This window comes from Panthera leo, chromosome A1 (genome assembly GCF_018350215.1).
Source record: "Panthera leo isolate Ple1 chromosome A1, P.leo_Ple1_pat1.1, whole genome shotgun sequence".
Lineage (NCBI taxonomy): Eukaryota > Metazoa > Chordata > Mammalia > Carnivora > Felidae > Panthera > Panthera leo.
Genome location: NC_056679.1, coordinates 70763398 through 70778459, shown reverse-complemented (window position 1 = coordinate 70778459; position 15062 = coordinate 70763398). Strand labels below are relative to the sequence as shown.

The following is a 15062-nucleotide window of genomic DNA, read 5'->3' as shown; positions in this document are numbered from 1 at the left end:
GAATTCAACCTAAGACAAACCATATGAAACTACTGCAAAGCAATAAACACAAGCAGGACTTAAAGTTTATGAACAATTAGAGAGGGGAAGCACATTAGAATCAAGCTGATATACTGCTGTTCTATCTGTCAGGTAGAATAAGTACAATTTGTTATCCACGATGTCCTGATTCATCAACACATGCTAAAAGAAAAGGATCAAATTATCAAAAAACAAGAGAAGAAACCCAGGTAATAGAAAAAAGGAGCTACCCGGTGAATTTGATTTTGGAATGTAATCAAACAAGGACTAAAACATCTATGATTTATATCCAGGAGAAGAAAAGATGAAGAATTTCACCAAAGAGCAAGAATCTACATATATTTTTATTAAGTTTTTTATTTTAATTCCAATACAGTTAACATCCAGTGTTATATTAATACAGTGATTCAACAATTCTATACATTCCTCGGTGTTCATCCTGGTGAGTGTACCCTTATCCCATCACCTATTTCACCCATCCCCCAACTCAACTCCCCTCTGGTAACCACCAGTTTGTTCTTCATAGTTAAGTATCTATTTTTTGGGTTGTCTCTTTTTCCCCCCTTTGTTTGTTTGCTTGTTTCTTAAATTCCACATGAGTAATATCATATGCTATTTGTCTTCTCTGACTTAATTTGCTTAGCATTATACTCTCTAGCTCCATCCATATTGTTGCAAATAGCGAGACTTCATTCTTTTTTATGGCTGAATAATATTCCATTGTGTATATATATCACATCTTCTTTATCTATCTTTCAGTGGACACTTGGGCAGTTTCCATAATTTGGGTATTATAAATAATGTTGCAATAAACATAGGGGTGCATATATCCTTTTGAATTAGTGTTCTTGTATTCTTTGGGTAAATATTCAGTGGTATGATTACTGGATCATAAGGTAGTTCTGCTTTTCATTTTTTGAGGAACACTTTTCCACAGTGTTTTCCACAGTGGCTGAACCAGTTTGCATTCTCAACAGTGCACAAAAGTTCCTTTCCTCCACATCCTCACCAACACCTGTTGTTTCCTAAGAACCTGCATATATTTTTTAAAGCCAATTAGAAATTCTATAACAGAAAGTGATTATACCTGAATTTAGTAATTCAATTGATGGGTTTGATATCAGATTAAACAAAACAGAGGAGATGATTAATCAATTAAAGAACATTTCAGTGTATTAAATTAAAGCACAGAGAGTAAAAAAGAACACAAGAAAGAGTATAAGAGATTTAAAGAACATGATAGAAAGGTTTAATATCCATGTAATTGGTGTCAAAGAAGCAGAGGAGAGAAAAAAATGAAGAGAAGCAATACGTGAAGAAATAGTAGACAAAATTTCCCAAATTTCATCCCTGATGAAAGTTATTAAACCACACATTCAAGGTGCTCTATGAATCTCAAATGAGATACAGAGAAAACCACATCTAGGTATATGATAGTCAAACTGAAGAAAAACAAATATAAAGGGGAAAATCTTAGAAAGATTAAAAGGGGCAACAATAAGTTTGAAAGGTAACTTTTCAAAAAAAATTATGGAAGTCAGAAGACAATGAAGTAACACTTTTAAAGTGCTGAAAGAAACAACAGACTTCTATATCAGCAAAAACGAAGGCAAAATAAAGATGTTTTCAACTCAAATGGACTAAAAACCTAAATTCAAGATCCAAAACTATAAAACTCCTAGGGGAAAAAAAACTATAATACTCCTAAGGAAAAAAAACATACAAAAAATGATTTGTGACACTGGATTTGACCTGATATCTTGTTTACAACACAAAGGGCACAACATCAAAAGCAAAACCAGAAAAACTGGACTAAGTCAAACTTAAAAACTTCTGTGCATCAAAGGATGCAATCAGTAGAGTGAAAAGGCACCTATAGAATGGGAGAAAATATTTGCCAATTGTATATCGATAAGGGGTTAATACCTAGAATATGTAAAGAATTCCTACAACTCAACAAAAACAAAAAATAACCCAATTCAAAAGTGGGCAAAGAACTTGAATACTTCTAATAGTTCTTTCTAACAGTTTGTCTTCTCCAAAGATAATGTTCAAATTACCAAACACGCATATGAAGAGGTGTTCAGTATCACTAATCATTAGAGAAATGCAAACTAAAACTAATGAGACAATCCCACAGCCATTAGAATGGTTATTACCAAAACAAAACAAAACAACACAGAAAATAAGTACTGTCAAGTATGAGGAGAAGTTGGAACCCTTGTGTGCTGTTGGTAGGAATGTAAAATTGTGTAGTCATTATGGAAAACAGTATGACAGTTCCTCAAAAAATTAAAAATAGAATCACCATATGACCCAGCAACCCCACTTCTTGATATATACCCAAAAGAACTGAAAGCAAAATCTCAAAAAGATATTTTGTTTTGGTTAAAGAATGGATATGTTTAATACATTTTGTTTTTGTTTAATGAATATAATTTATTGTCAAATTGGCTTACATACAACACCCAGGGCTCATCCCAACAAGTGCCCTCCTCAATGCCCATCACTCATTTTCCCCTCTCCCCCACTTCCCCATCCACTCTCAGTTTGTTCTCTATATTTAAGAGTCTCAAAGAGATATTTTTACACATGTTCACAGCAGCATTTGACACAGTAGCTGTGGAAGTAACCCAAATGTCCACAAATGGATGGATATATAAACAAAATGTGATATATACACATGGTATATTATTCAGTCTTAAAAAGGAAATTCTGCCTCAAGCTACATGGGACATTATTCTTTCTTTTTTAAGGTTTTATTTATTTTTGAGAGAGAGAGACAGACAGGGCATGAGCGGGGGAGAGGCAGAGCAGGCTCCAGGCTCTGAGCTGTCAGCAGAGCCCGATGTGGAGCTCAAACTCACAAACCATGAGATCATGACCTGAGTGTAAGTCAGACAGACACTCAACCGACTGAGCCACCCAGGTGCCCCAACATGAGACATTATTCTAAGTGAAATAAGCCAGTCACAAAAAGGACAAATACTGTACGAAGGATGGAGGTGGGGGGAAATGGGGAGTTGTTTAATGGGCATACAGTTTCAGTTCTGGAGATCTATTACATAACAACGTGAACATACTTAACACTATTGAACTGTGTACTTGAATACAGTAGAAATGGGAAATTTAATGTTGTGTGTTCTTTACCAGAATTAAAAGAAAATTTTTTTAAGCTGTGCATTTTGTTTTATTTTAATGTTTATTTATTTATTTTGAGAGAGAGAGTAAGCAGGGGAGGAGCAGAGAGAGAAGGGGAGAGAGAATCCCAAGCAGGCTCCATGCTGTCAGCACACAGCCTGATGTAGGGCTTGGACTCATGACCTGTAAGATCATGACCTGAGCTGAAATCAAGAGTCAGATGTTTAACTGACTGAGCCACCCAAGTGCCCCCCAGAAGAATTTTTAATGTTTTCAAAAAAACAAAATCTGAAGGAATACATCATATGCAGATTGATTTTTAAGAAACACTGAAGAGAATTCTTCAGGCTGAAAGAAAAATCTCAGATGAAAGAACAAAATTGCTAACAGATAAAGATGTAAAACATATTGCTAAATTTAAACAGACTACAGGGGCACCTGGGTGGCTCAGTCAGTTAAGCATCACACTCTTGATTTCAGCTCAGCCATGATCTCACAGTTCATGGGATCAAGACCTGCTTCAGGCTCTGCACTGACAGCAAGAGCCAGCTTGGGAATCTCCCTCTCTCTCTTTGCCCTCCCCCCCCCCACTCACGTGATCACGCACACACGCTCTCAATCTCTCTCGAAACATAAATATACTTTAACTATGTTAAGGTTCATGATACAAGTAACTATAAATAAGTTTTGATTGTTTAAAACAATAAAATCTTGTGGAGCTTAAAATGTATGAAGATGTAAAATAAATGATAACAGTACAAAAAGCTGGAAGTGGTAAATGAAGCTTGACTGTGATAAGATTCTTGTATTCTTCAAAGTACTAACTTAAGTAGAGTATAAGTCAAGGATGTATATTGTAATTTCTAGTGTGACCACTAAGAGAATTATAAAAAGTCATGAATGAAAAGAGAATAGAGGAGAAAAATGGATTAACATAAATATTTCGTTAATATAAAGGAAGGCAAGAAAGCAGGAATAGAGGAACAAAAAAACAGAGACCAACAGAAAACTAATAGTCAGACAAGCAATATTAAACCCAATTATAATAGTAACTATGTTATATGTAAAAGGACTGCATAGGCCAATTTAAAGACACGTTTCAGACTGGATAAAAATATGCCATATGCTATGTACATGTTGCTCAGTTTATAGAACATATAAACGCTGAAAGTAAAAGTATGAAAAAGGATAAGCATGCAAACATTAGCTAGAGTAAAGCTGGTATAGTAGTATATTAATAACTGACAAGTAGAGTTTCTTTAAAATCATGAAAGTGACTTTAATTGTTTTCAAATCAAATAAAAATATATAAAAGGGGCACCTGGTCGGCTCAGTAGGTGGAGACTGTAACTCTTGATCCCAGGGTTGTGGTTTCAAGCCCCATGTTGGGAGTAAAGATTACTTAAAAATAGTATCTTAAAAAAAAAAAAAAAAAAAAATATATATATATATATATATATATACACACACATATATATATGAAATAGTTTATAGTTTAAAAATAAGATTTATAAACTATTCATTGAAAGGTTTTTAAAAAGCTAAGCCTCTCTGTTTCTGAGGATCCATGAACAAATATAATTGAGTATATCTTAGATGTTATATTAGGCAACATACAATAAGCTTTTATCTACAGAACTAGGTATACTCTTTCTTCTTCACTCTTACAGCATGTCTTTCTATGATGACAAAATTGATTTCTGATCATGTTATGGATCAGCCAGATAAGAAAAAAAAAGTACACATTTTTTCCTCTTTTTTATTTTGAGACATAACAAGCAGATTTTTTTTTTTAATTTTTTAAACATTTATTTAGTTTTGAGAGAGACAGAGTGCAAGCAGGGTAAGGGAAGAGAGAGAGGGAGACACAGAATCCAAAGCAGGCTCCAGGCTCTGAGCTGTCAGCACAGAGTCCAACGTGGGGCTCGAACTCATGAACCATGAGATCATGACCTGAGCCGAGGTCGAACGCTTAACCGACTGAGCCACCCAGGTGCCCTAACAAGTAGATTATTTTTTTTAAGTTTACTTATTTATTCTGAGAGAGAGAAAAAAAGAGCATGTGTGGGGGAGGGGCAGAGAGAGACAGAGACAGAGACAGAGAGAGACAGAGAATGAATCACAAGCAGGCTCCACATTGTCAGCACAGACCCTGATGCAGGGCTCAAACCCACAAACCTCAAGATCATGACCCGAGTCAAAGTCAGATGCTTAACCAACTGAGCCACCTAGGTGCCCTCATAACAAGTAGATTTTAAGCCAAAAAATACTAATGGAGATAAAGAAGGATGCTAGTAATGATAAAAGTGTCAAATAAGTGAATACATAACAGAACTAACATATTCATCATAGAAATCTTTCATTATATCAATGTTTTATACATATTTTCTCCAAATTTTTGGCTCTTTCCACTTCCTCAACAGACTTTTTATTTTTAAGTTTATTTATCTTTGAGAGAGAGAGAGAGAGAGAGAGCACAAGCAGGGGAGGGGCAGAAAGACAGAGAGGGAGACACAGAATCCGAAGCAGGCTCCAGGCTCTGAGCTGTCAGCACAGAGCCCGACGCGGGGCTCGAACTCACAGAGTGTGAGATCATGACCTAAGCCAAAGTTTGCTTAACCGACTGAGCCACTCAGGCACCCCAAGAATGTGACTCATATCTCAGCTCAGGTCTTGAACTCAGGGCCATGAGTTCAAGCCCCATGTTGGACTCTACACTGGGTGTGAAGCCTACCTAAAAAAAAAGAAAGAAAGAAAATGGTCAAAATGGTAAAATGTTATGTATATTTTACCACAATAAAAAAAAAAAGATGTACAAATGCCCAATAGGGACATGAAAAGATGCTTAACATCAATAGTCATTAGAGAAATGCAAATCAAAGCCACAATGAGATACATTTCACACCATTAGGATGACTGATTATCAAAAACAAACAAACAGAAAATAACAAGTATTGGACACAGAAACTGAAATCTTCCAGCACTGCTGGTGACAATGTAAAATGGTGAAGCCACTGTAAAAAAAAAAAAAAGCTGGGGGTGGGGGGCCGCTTGGGGGTGGGGGGCTGTCAGTTGAGATTCAGAGTCTCGGCTCAGGTCATGATCTCATGGTTCCTGGGATTGAGCCCCACATCAGGCTCTGTACTGACAGTGCAGAGCCCTTTTTGGATCCTCTGTTCCCCACTCTCTGCCCCTCCCCCAGTGTGTGCACGCATGCGTGTGCAATCTCTCTCTCTCTCTCTCAAAAATGAATAAACATTAAAAAAATAAAAGGGTAAATTTTATCTTATGTTTATTTTACCACAATTTTTTTTTAAGATTTTATTTTAAGTAATCTCTATACCCAACATGGGGCTTAACCTCACAACTCTGAGATCAAGAGTCACATGCTCCACTGACTGATGCAGCCAGGCACCTCTATTTTACAACGTTTTTTTTTTTTAAAGAAAGAAAAGTTTTGAAGGTATGCTACCTGGGGCTCCTGGGTGACTCAGTTAAGTGTCTGACTTCAGCTCAGGTCATGATCTCCCAGTCTGTGGGTTCAAGCCCCACGCCAGGCTCTGTGCTGACAGCTCAGAGCCTGGAGCCTGCTTTGGATTCTGTGTCTCCCTCTCTCTCTGCCCCTCCCCGCTCATACTTTGTCTCTCTCTATCTCTCTCTCAAAAATAAAATAAACATGAAAATTAAAAAAAAAGAGAAAGGTATGCTACCTTTTGTGTAAAATAGGGGCATAACATCATATCTGCTTACGTTTTCATAAACAAATACCATAACAGTAAACATATTAAAATGTTTACCTGTAAGACAACGGTAATTAGGTAGATAAGGACAGATGTGAAACTTCTCTGTGTACACTTTTCATACCATTTGTATTTTTTTTTAATTTTTTTTTTTTTAACGTTTATTTACTTTTGAGACAGAGAGAGACAGACATGAACGGGGGAGGGGCAGAGAGAGAGGGAGACACAGAATCTGAAGCAGGCTCCAGGCTCCGAGCGATCAGCCCAGAGCCCGACGCGGGGCTCGAACTCGCGGACCGCAAGATCGTGACCTGAGCCGAAGTCGGACGCTTAACCGACTGAGCCACCCAGGCGCCCCATACCATTTGTATTTAAATCATGTAATATACTACCTATTCAAAAATGAATAGATTTTTTCAAATAACTAAATACCATTCACTCAGATATGGCTTTTCCCTGACTAAAGCAGTCACATACTTTTTAAACCATTCTTACATAATTAAAGGTTAGTTACTTTAAATCATAAATACAGTCTCAATTCCATTTTAAACAGAAATGTTTGATCCCATAAAATAACAAAAGCTTCAAAGTTAATTTAATGCTAGCTCTTGTCCTGTCCTCCAGATGGGCTCTGCGGTGGGTTAACTCCTGTCAGTGGCAGAGGGGAGCAGGGCCCTCTTTCCCCTCTCCAAGCTTCTACTGTTCCTTACTGCGATTTTACTACTCTACCTTTCTGACCCACTGCCCTCCACCCAGAGGAGGAAAGACATGTTCTTACTTTTACAGGTAAGTTCATAGGACGGTTGCATGTTTTCTCTGCTTGCAGATATTTAAAGCCAACTTTCTCTTCCAGGGCTCTTCATGGGTTTGTAGGAGATGCCCCCTACAAATCACTGTTGATCTCTCGGCTGCCGTTCCCTCGACCTGAAAGGATACGCTCTATACTCCCAAACACTAGGAATTCCATGGGACTCCTCCAGCTTCTCCTTGTTTACGTGGCCTTTGAGCCAGATTATGCGATGACCCCAAGGAGGCTCTCTTTCACATCTGGTTCATGGGAAACACTCATGCGCTGATTGCCTAACAAACTCTGGAAGAACAGGCTGATTCCAATTTACTAGATACTCTCCCCTGCTCTACTTCCAAGCAGCAAGCCAGCTCTTCTCTTGATCTCTAGATTTCCCGAAAAGGAGTCAGACATCAGCAAACGGTGACCTGATAAATTCAAAGGACGTACTTTAGGCTTTGCAAGCTGAAGCCTCTCTCTTTTGACTCGAGGTGAGGAGGAAATCACATATCTACTTCTCTTTGGGAGGGGAGCAAGGTTCAAACCCAACAACAGCTGTCTCCAAAGGAATCCTTTAAAAAAATTCCTCTCCATTATAGTGGAGACATTGCAACACCTTGGACAAAGTATCAAAATTAGTATAGTCAATAACAGGCAGATAGATATTATGCACCCCAAGATGCGATGCTCTGAGAAAAATACATCATTTATGTACCATTTTGACCGGTGTCATAAACTGAATATAATCATGAGAAAATAGCAAACAAAGTAAAAATAAGAATTGTTCCTTTAAAAAATTTTTTTTCAGTATTCTACAAAACTGCCATTGTTCTAAAAGACAAAGAAAGGCTCCGTAACTGTTCCAGATGAAAGAGACTACAGAGAACAGCCGAATGTAGCAGGTACACTGCAACACCTAGAGGAGGAAAACAAAAGCTGGAAGGACGCCATTCAGCTGACCGACTGGAATGTAAACTTAAGTTCTTCAAAGGAACTGTTTCACGGTTAACAGTTCCCGCAGCGGATAACTGTACTGTGGTTACATAACACAATGTCCTTTTTCTTAGGAAACATACAATAAAGTATCTGGAGACAAGTGTAACATATGCGGCTTATTCTTAAATAATTTAGAAAAAAATAAAGAGAGAAAGAAGGATAAAACTCCAACAAAAAAAGCAAGTAAGATAAAATGTTAACAGTAAGTGAAGCTGTATGGAAGCTAAACAGGTACTTTTTGCCCCATTCTTGAAACTTTTTTGTGACTTTGAAATTATTTCCAAGTAAATACTAGGCTTTTTATATTAAAATCTTCTCTAAGGGATGCCTGGTTAAGTCTGTGGAGCGTGTGACTCTGGTCTCTGGGTTGTAAGTTTGAGACAGCCCCACGTTGGGTGTACAGATTACTTCAAAATGAAGTGTTGGGGCACCTGGGTGGCCCAGTCGGTTAGGCATAAGACTTCGGCTCTGGTCATGATCTCATATTCATGAGTTCAATCCCGACATCGGGCTCTCTGCTGTCAGCACAAGAGCTCACTTGGGATCCTCTGTCCCCCTCTCTTTCTGCCCTTCCCTTGCTTGCAAGCTTTGTCTCTCTCTAAATAAATAAACTTAAATAATAAAGTATTAAAAATATATATAAATAAATAAGTAAATAAATACATAAATAAATGAGTAATAATCTGCTGTCTTTTAAATCTCCAAGAACATGACTCATTTATATCCTTGCTAAAGATAAAGGGACCAAGGGGCAGCTGGGTGGCTCAGTCGGTTAAGTTTCAGACTCTTGATTTTGGCTCAGGTCATGATCTCACTGTTTGTGGGATTGAGCCTCAAGTCAGGCTCCTCACTGACAGCACAGAACCTACTTGGGATTCTCTCTCCCTCTCTCTCTCTCTCAAAATAAATAAAAATTAAAAACAGGGACCAAGAGACATATATCTGATTGTTTAACAAATACCTCTTCTTTTTAATTATTTTTATATGAAAATAGCACAAAGGGGCACCTGGGTGGCCCATTCAGTTAAGTGTGTGACTTCAACTCAGGTCATGATCTCACAGTTTGGGGTTTGAACCCCACATTCAGCTCTGCACTGGTAGTACAGAGGCTGCTTGGGATTCTTGCTCTCTCCCTCTCTCTGTCCCTTCCCTGCTCGCTTATAAATAAGTAAACATTAACTTATTAAAAAAAAAAAAAGAAAGAAAATAGCACACAAATGGGCAAGTGTACATTGTGAACACGCTGTTTGAAAAACAGTTACATGGACACCTGTGTACCTAGGATATAGCTGATAAAACAGAACACTATCAGTATCTTAGAAGCCTCTGCCCGCACGATCTCAATCATGCCCCCATGACTCCACCCTAGACAATCACCATCCTGACTTTTGTAATTTTTCAATCTTCTTCATGTCTTTTTCATATATGTATGTAGAACTTTACGATATATAATTTAAATGTGTCTTTCACATTTTAAACAAATAGAATGTGCTATGGTATGAATGTTTGTGTCCCCCCAAAATTCATTTGTTGAAACCTAACCACCAACATGATGGCATTAGGAGGAGGGCATATGGGAGGTGATTAGGTCATGAGGATAGAGCCTTCATGAATGGGATTAGTACTCTTATAAAAGAGGCCTCACAGAGCTCCCCAAACCCTTCTGCTGTGTGAGGATACAAGAAGTACGCAACCTGAAACAGAGCTTTCGCCTGATCATCCTGGCACCCTGATCTTGGACTTCCAGCCTCCAGAACTGTGAGCAATAAATTTCCACTGTTTTTAAGCCACCCAGTTTATGGGATTCTGTTACAGCAGCCTGAACGGACTGAGAATGATAGAATGTTTACTTTTTCTATGCCTTGTTTTTTGTTTTGTTTTGTTTTTTGTTGTTTTTTTGCTGAATACTACATTAAAAAAAAATTTTTTTAAGTTTATTCATTGAAGGGGGACAGGCAGAGAGAGAGGGAGAGAGAGAGAATCCCAGGCAGACTTTGTGCTGTCGGCACAGAGCCCAGTGCAGGGCTCAAATTCACGAACCATGAGATCATGACCTGAGCCAAAATCAAGAGCTGGTCACTTACCAACTAAGCCACCCAGGCACCCCTCAATACTACATTTTTTTTGATTCATTCATACTATGAATATAGCTAATGTTCATTAATTTTCTTGCCATAAAATAGGACAGTGTATGACTATAGTACTGCAATATATTTATCCAGCTACTATTGACAAACATTTGTGCGGCTCCTATGTTTTTGTCATTATTAAATACTGTTGCTGTTAGCATTTCTGCACTTGTATCTTGATAAATACATACATGAGCCTTCTCTAGGACACATTCCTAGGAACCGAACTCGTGGTACGCACCAGTGTTCAACTTTATTGCTAACTGGTACCGTCAACTACACAATGCCAAAATGTTTTTCAAGGTGATTGTTGCAATTTACATTTCCACCGGCTACGTATGAGAGAAACGGCTGCTCCACAACCCCATAACCTTTGTCAACATTTGGTACTATCCAACTTTAAAACCGTTCTGTTCTGGTAAATATGGATGGTATCTTATTATGGTTTAATTTGCATTTCCCTCGATACTACTGAACTTGATCTCTTTGCATGTATTTATGGGTTGTTTGTCTTTCTCTTTTATGAAATGCCTATTCATATCTTCTGCTTTTTTTTCTCTTGGGTTTTCCTTTTCATATTGATCTGTAAAACTTTTTCATACATTCTGAATGTTAATCCTTTTTCAATTAAATATGTTGCAATTATATTCTCCAGTCTGTAGTTTATATTCTCACTCTTTTTGATGTCTTTTTAAACAGAACTTTTTCATTTTGATGTAATCCAATTGATTAATCTTTCATTTTTGGCTTCGTATTTTTGTTGTTGTTGTTTTTAACAGAATCCTTTCTTATCCTGAGATGATAAAGACACTGTCCTTTTGTGTTTAATTTATTGGGGTTTTTGTTTTGTTTTGTTTTAGAAAGAGAGTATATGCATGAGCAGGGGTGGGGCAGAGGGAGAGAGAGAATCTTAAGCAGACCCCACACCCAGCGCAGATCCCAACAGATGCAGGGCTGGGTTTCACAAGCATGAGATCATGACCTGAGCTGAAATCAAGACTTGGATGCTCACCTGACTGAGCCACCCAGGCACCCCAGATCAAGACAAAACTTTTATAAGACTACCTTTGGGGCGCCTGGATGGCTCAGTCAGTTGAACATCCAAGTCTTGATTTGGGCTCAGGTCATGATCCCAGGGTCTTGGGATCAAGTCCCACATTGGGCTCCATGCTAAACATCAAGCAGATATTCTCTCCCTCTCTCTCTCTCTCTCTCTCTCTCTCTCTCCTCCCCTCTGCCCCTCTCCCCAGCTCCTGTGTTCTCACATCTTAAATATATATATATATATATATATATATATATATATATATATATATATATATATATATATATAGCCTTGGGCACCTGGCTGGCTCAGTCCCAGGACCATGTGACTCTTGATCTCCTTCATATTTAAATCTTTAATTTACAGAGAATTAGTTTTTGTTTATGGTTTGAGGTAGGGTACTGACTTTGTTTTGCTTCTAATTGGATTGTAGTTGGACCATTTTTTGAATAACCATCTTTCCCATCCACTGATCTGCAGTGTCTTTACTGTCCATATATGTCCATACACGTGGGGGGTCTGATTCTTCTGTTCCACCGGTCTATTTCTCTATTCCTGTGTCAGTTCAACACTCTCAATTACATACCTATAAAGTAAATTTTAAGATCTTATAGCAACCTTACCATTTTTCACTAGAAGTGTCTTGGATATTCTTGGAGCTTTGCTCTTTCATATCAATTATTCTATCAATTTAAGATTCAGCATCTTAAATTCAAAGAAAAATTCTGCGGGGGACATTGGAATTCCAATGACTCTTTGGGCAGAATTGGTATTCTTACCATACTGAGTCTTGCCCATGTACATAAAATGGCTCTGCATTTTCTAAGATCTCTTGAATAAACTTTTTGTTACATTTTTCTAAAGTACTTCATAATTTTTGGTACTGTAATAAATGGAATTTTTTTAAGATTTTATTTTTGTTTTTAAGTAATCTCTACACCCAACATGGTGCTCAAACTCACAACCCTGAGATTAAGAGTCACATCCTCCACCGACTGAGCCAGCCAGTGCCCCAAATGAATGGAATTTTTAAAAACTGTATTTCAGGGCGCCTAGGTGGCTCAGTTGGTTGAGCATCTGACACCGGCTCACGTCATGTCTCTCGGTTCGTAAGTTTGAGCCCCACATCAGGTTCTTTGCTGTCAGCATGTGGAGCCCACTTAGGACCTTCTGTCCCCTTTCTCTTTGCCCCACCCCCGTTACATGCACGCTTGTGCACTCACTCTCTTTCTCTCTCTCTCAAAAATAAATAAACATCAAAAAAAACTATATTTCTGTGGTGCCTGTGTGGCTAGTCAGTTAAGCACCTTACTTCAGCTCAGCTCATTATCTCACGGTTCATGAGTTTGAGCCCTGCGTTGGGCTCTGTGCTGACAACTCAGAGCCTGAGCCTGCTTCAGATTCTGTGTCTCCCTCTCTCTGCCCCTCCCCCACTCACTCTGTCTCTCTCTCTCAAGAATAAATAAACATTAAAAAAAATTTTTTTTAACTAAAAAAACCTACATGTCTAATGGGGCACCTGGCTGGCTCAGTCAGTGGAGCATGTGACTTGATCTCAGGGTTGTGAGTTTGACCCCCAGGTTGGGTGCAGAGATTACTTAAAAATAAAACCTTAAGGGGTACATGGGTGGCTCAGTCAGTAAGCGTCGGATCTCAGCCTAGGTCATGATCTCATAGTTCATGAGTTCAAGCCCCATGTCGGGCTCTGTGCTGACAGCTCAGAAACTGGAGCCTGCTTCAGATTCTGTGTCTCTGTGTCTCTCTGTCCTTCCTCCACTCATGCTCTGTCTCTCTTTCTCACTCAAAAATAAACAAACATTAAAAACTTTTTAATAAAAAAAGAAAGCCTTGAAAAAATTATATTTCTAACAGATTTTTCATGGTCATGCAACCTGACACAGGGCTCGGTCCCATGAACCTTTAGATCATGACCTGACCTGAGATCAAGAGTCAGATGCTTGACCGACTGAGCCACCCAGGTGCCCCTTAAGGTAAGTGAGTTTTTAATAGTGCTTGTGTATCCAACAAACTTGCTAAACATTCTTATTTATTGTAATAGTTCATCTGTTGATTATTTAACTTTTCTACATCAACAATCATATCAGCTATAAAAATGTCAGTTTTTTCTTTGCAAATTCATATCTTCTTTTTCTTTTCACATTACTTTGAGATTAACCCTCAAGAAACAATTTGAGTAGACATGATGGTTTGGGGCATCTCTGTACTCTTCCTGATATAAAATAAATGTTAACATTTCACAATTAAGTACAGTTGACCCTTGAACAACACCGGTTTGAAATATATGGGTCCATTTTTATGCGGATTTTTATTCCTAATCCAGCTTTCTTATAGTACAGCACTATAAATATATTCTTTCTTCCTTATGGCTTTCTTAATAACATTTTCTTTTCTCTAGTTTATTTATTATAAAAATACAGTATATAATACATGTAATACACAGAATATGTGTCAATCGACTATATTATTGGTAAGGCTCCTGGTCAGCAGTAAGCTATTAGTAGTTAAGTTTTTAAGGAGTCAAAAGTTATATGCAGGATTTCAACTGTGTGGTGAAAACCCCCATGTTGTTCAAGGGTTAATGGTATATTTGCCATGAATTTTTTGGAGGTGGGCTTATCAGGTTATGGGAGTTCGTTTATATTCCTAGCTTGTTTAGAGTGTTCTCATTTTATTTTTCTGCATTTATTAAGATGATCATATGGTCATTATATATATATATATATATATATATATATATATATATATATATACAAACTATATATAAACTGGAATAAAATCAATTTTCAAACATTAAGCTAACTTGCAATTCTGGAATGAATCCAATTCGGTCATGATGTATTTCATCATTTTTATTCATCAATAGATTCAGTGTGCTTAGATTTACTTAGGATTTATGAATGAGATAGGCCTATAATTTATTTTCTTGTACTATCCTTATTAACTTTGGTGTTGCTGTATATTAATTTTTTCATAGAGAATAATTAGAATTTCAAAGATAAAGAAATGGCACTGACAGTGACAACAGATGATACCCTAGATATTAGAATAATTACTCTGACCATCTTCCTATTCCCCCTTTCATTTGTTTTTTTTTTACTTTAAGATTTTATTTTTAAGTAATCTCTACACCACTGCGGGTCTTGAATTCACAACTCTGAGATCAAGAGTCACATGCTCCACCG

The 15062-nt window shown here is 37.6% G+C and overlaps 1 protein-coding gene and 1 long non-coding RNA gene across 3 annotated transcripts in view; one reads left to right on the top strand and one right to left on the bottom strand.

Moving 5' to 3' along the window:
- PCCA (propionyl-CoA carboxylase subunit alpha) overlaps positions 1-15062 on the bottom strand; it is a 474500-nt gene that overhangs the window by 440524 nt on the left and 18914 nt on the right. The window lies entirely within an intron of this gene.
- On the top strand, positions 422-8772 carry LOC122214520. Its single transcript, XR_006199926.1, has 3 exons — positions 422-463; positions 7756-8180; positions 8498-8772. It is a non-coding gene; the product is annotated as an uncharacterized LOC122214520 (long non-coding RNA).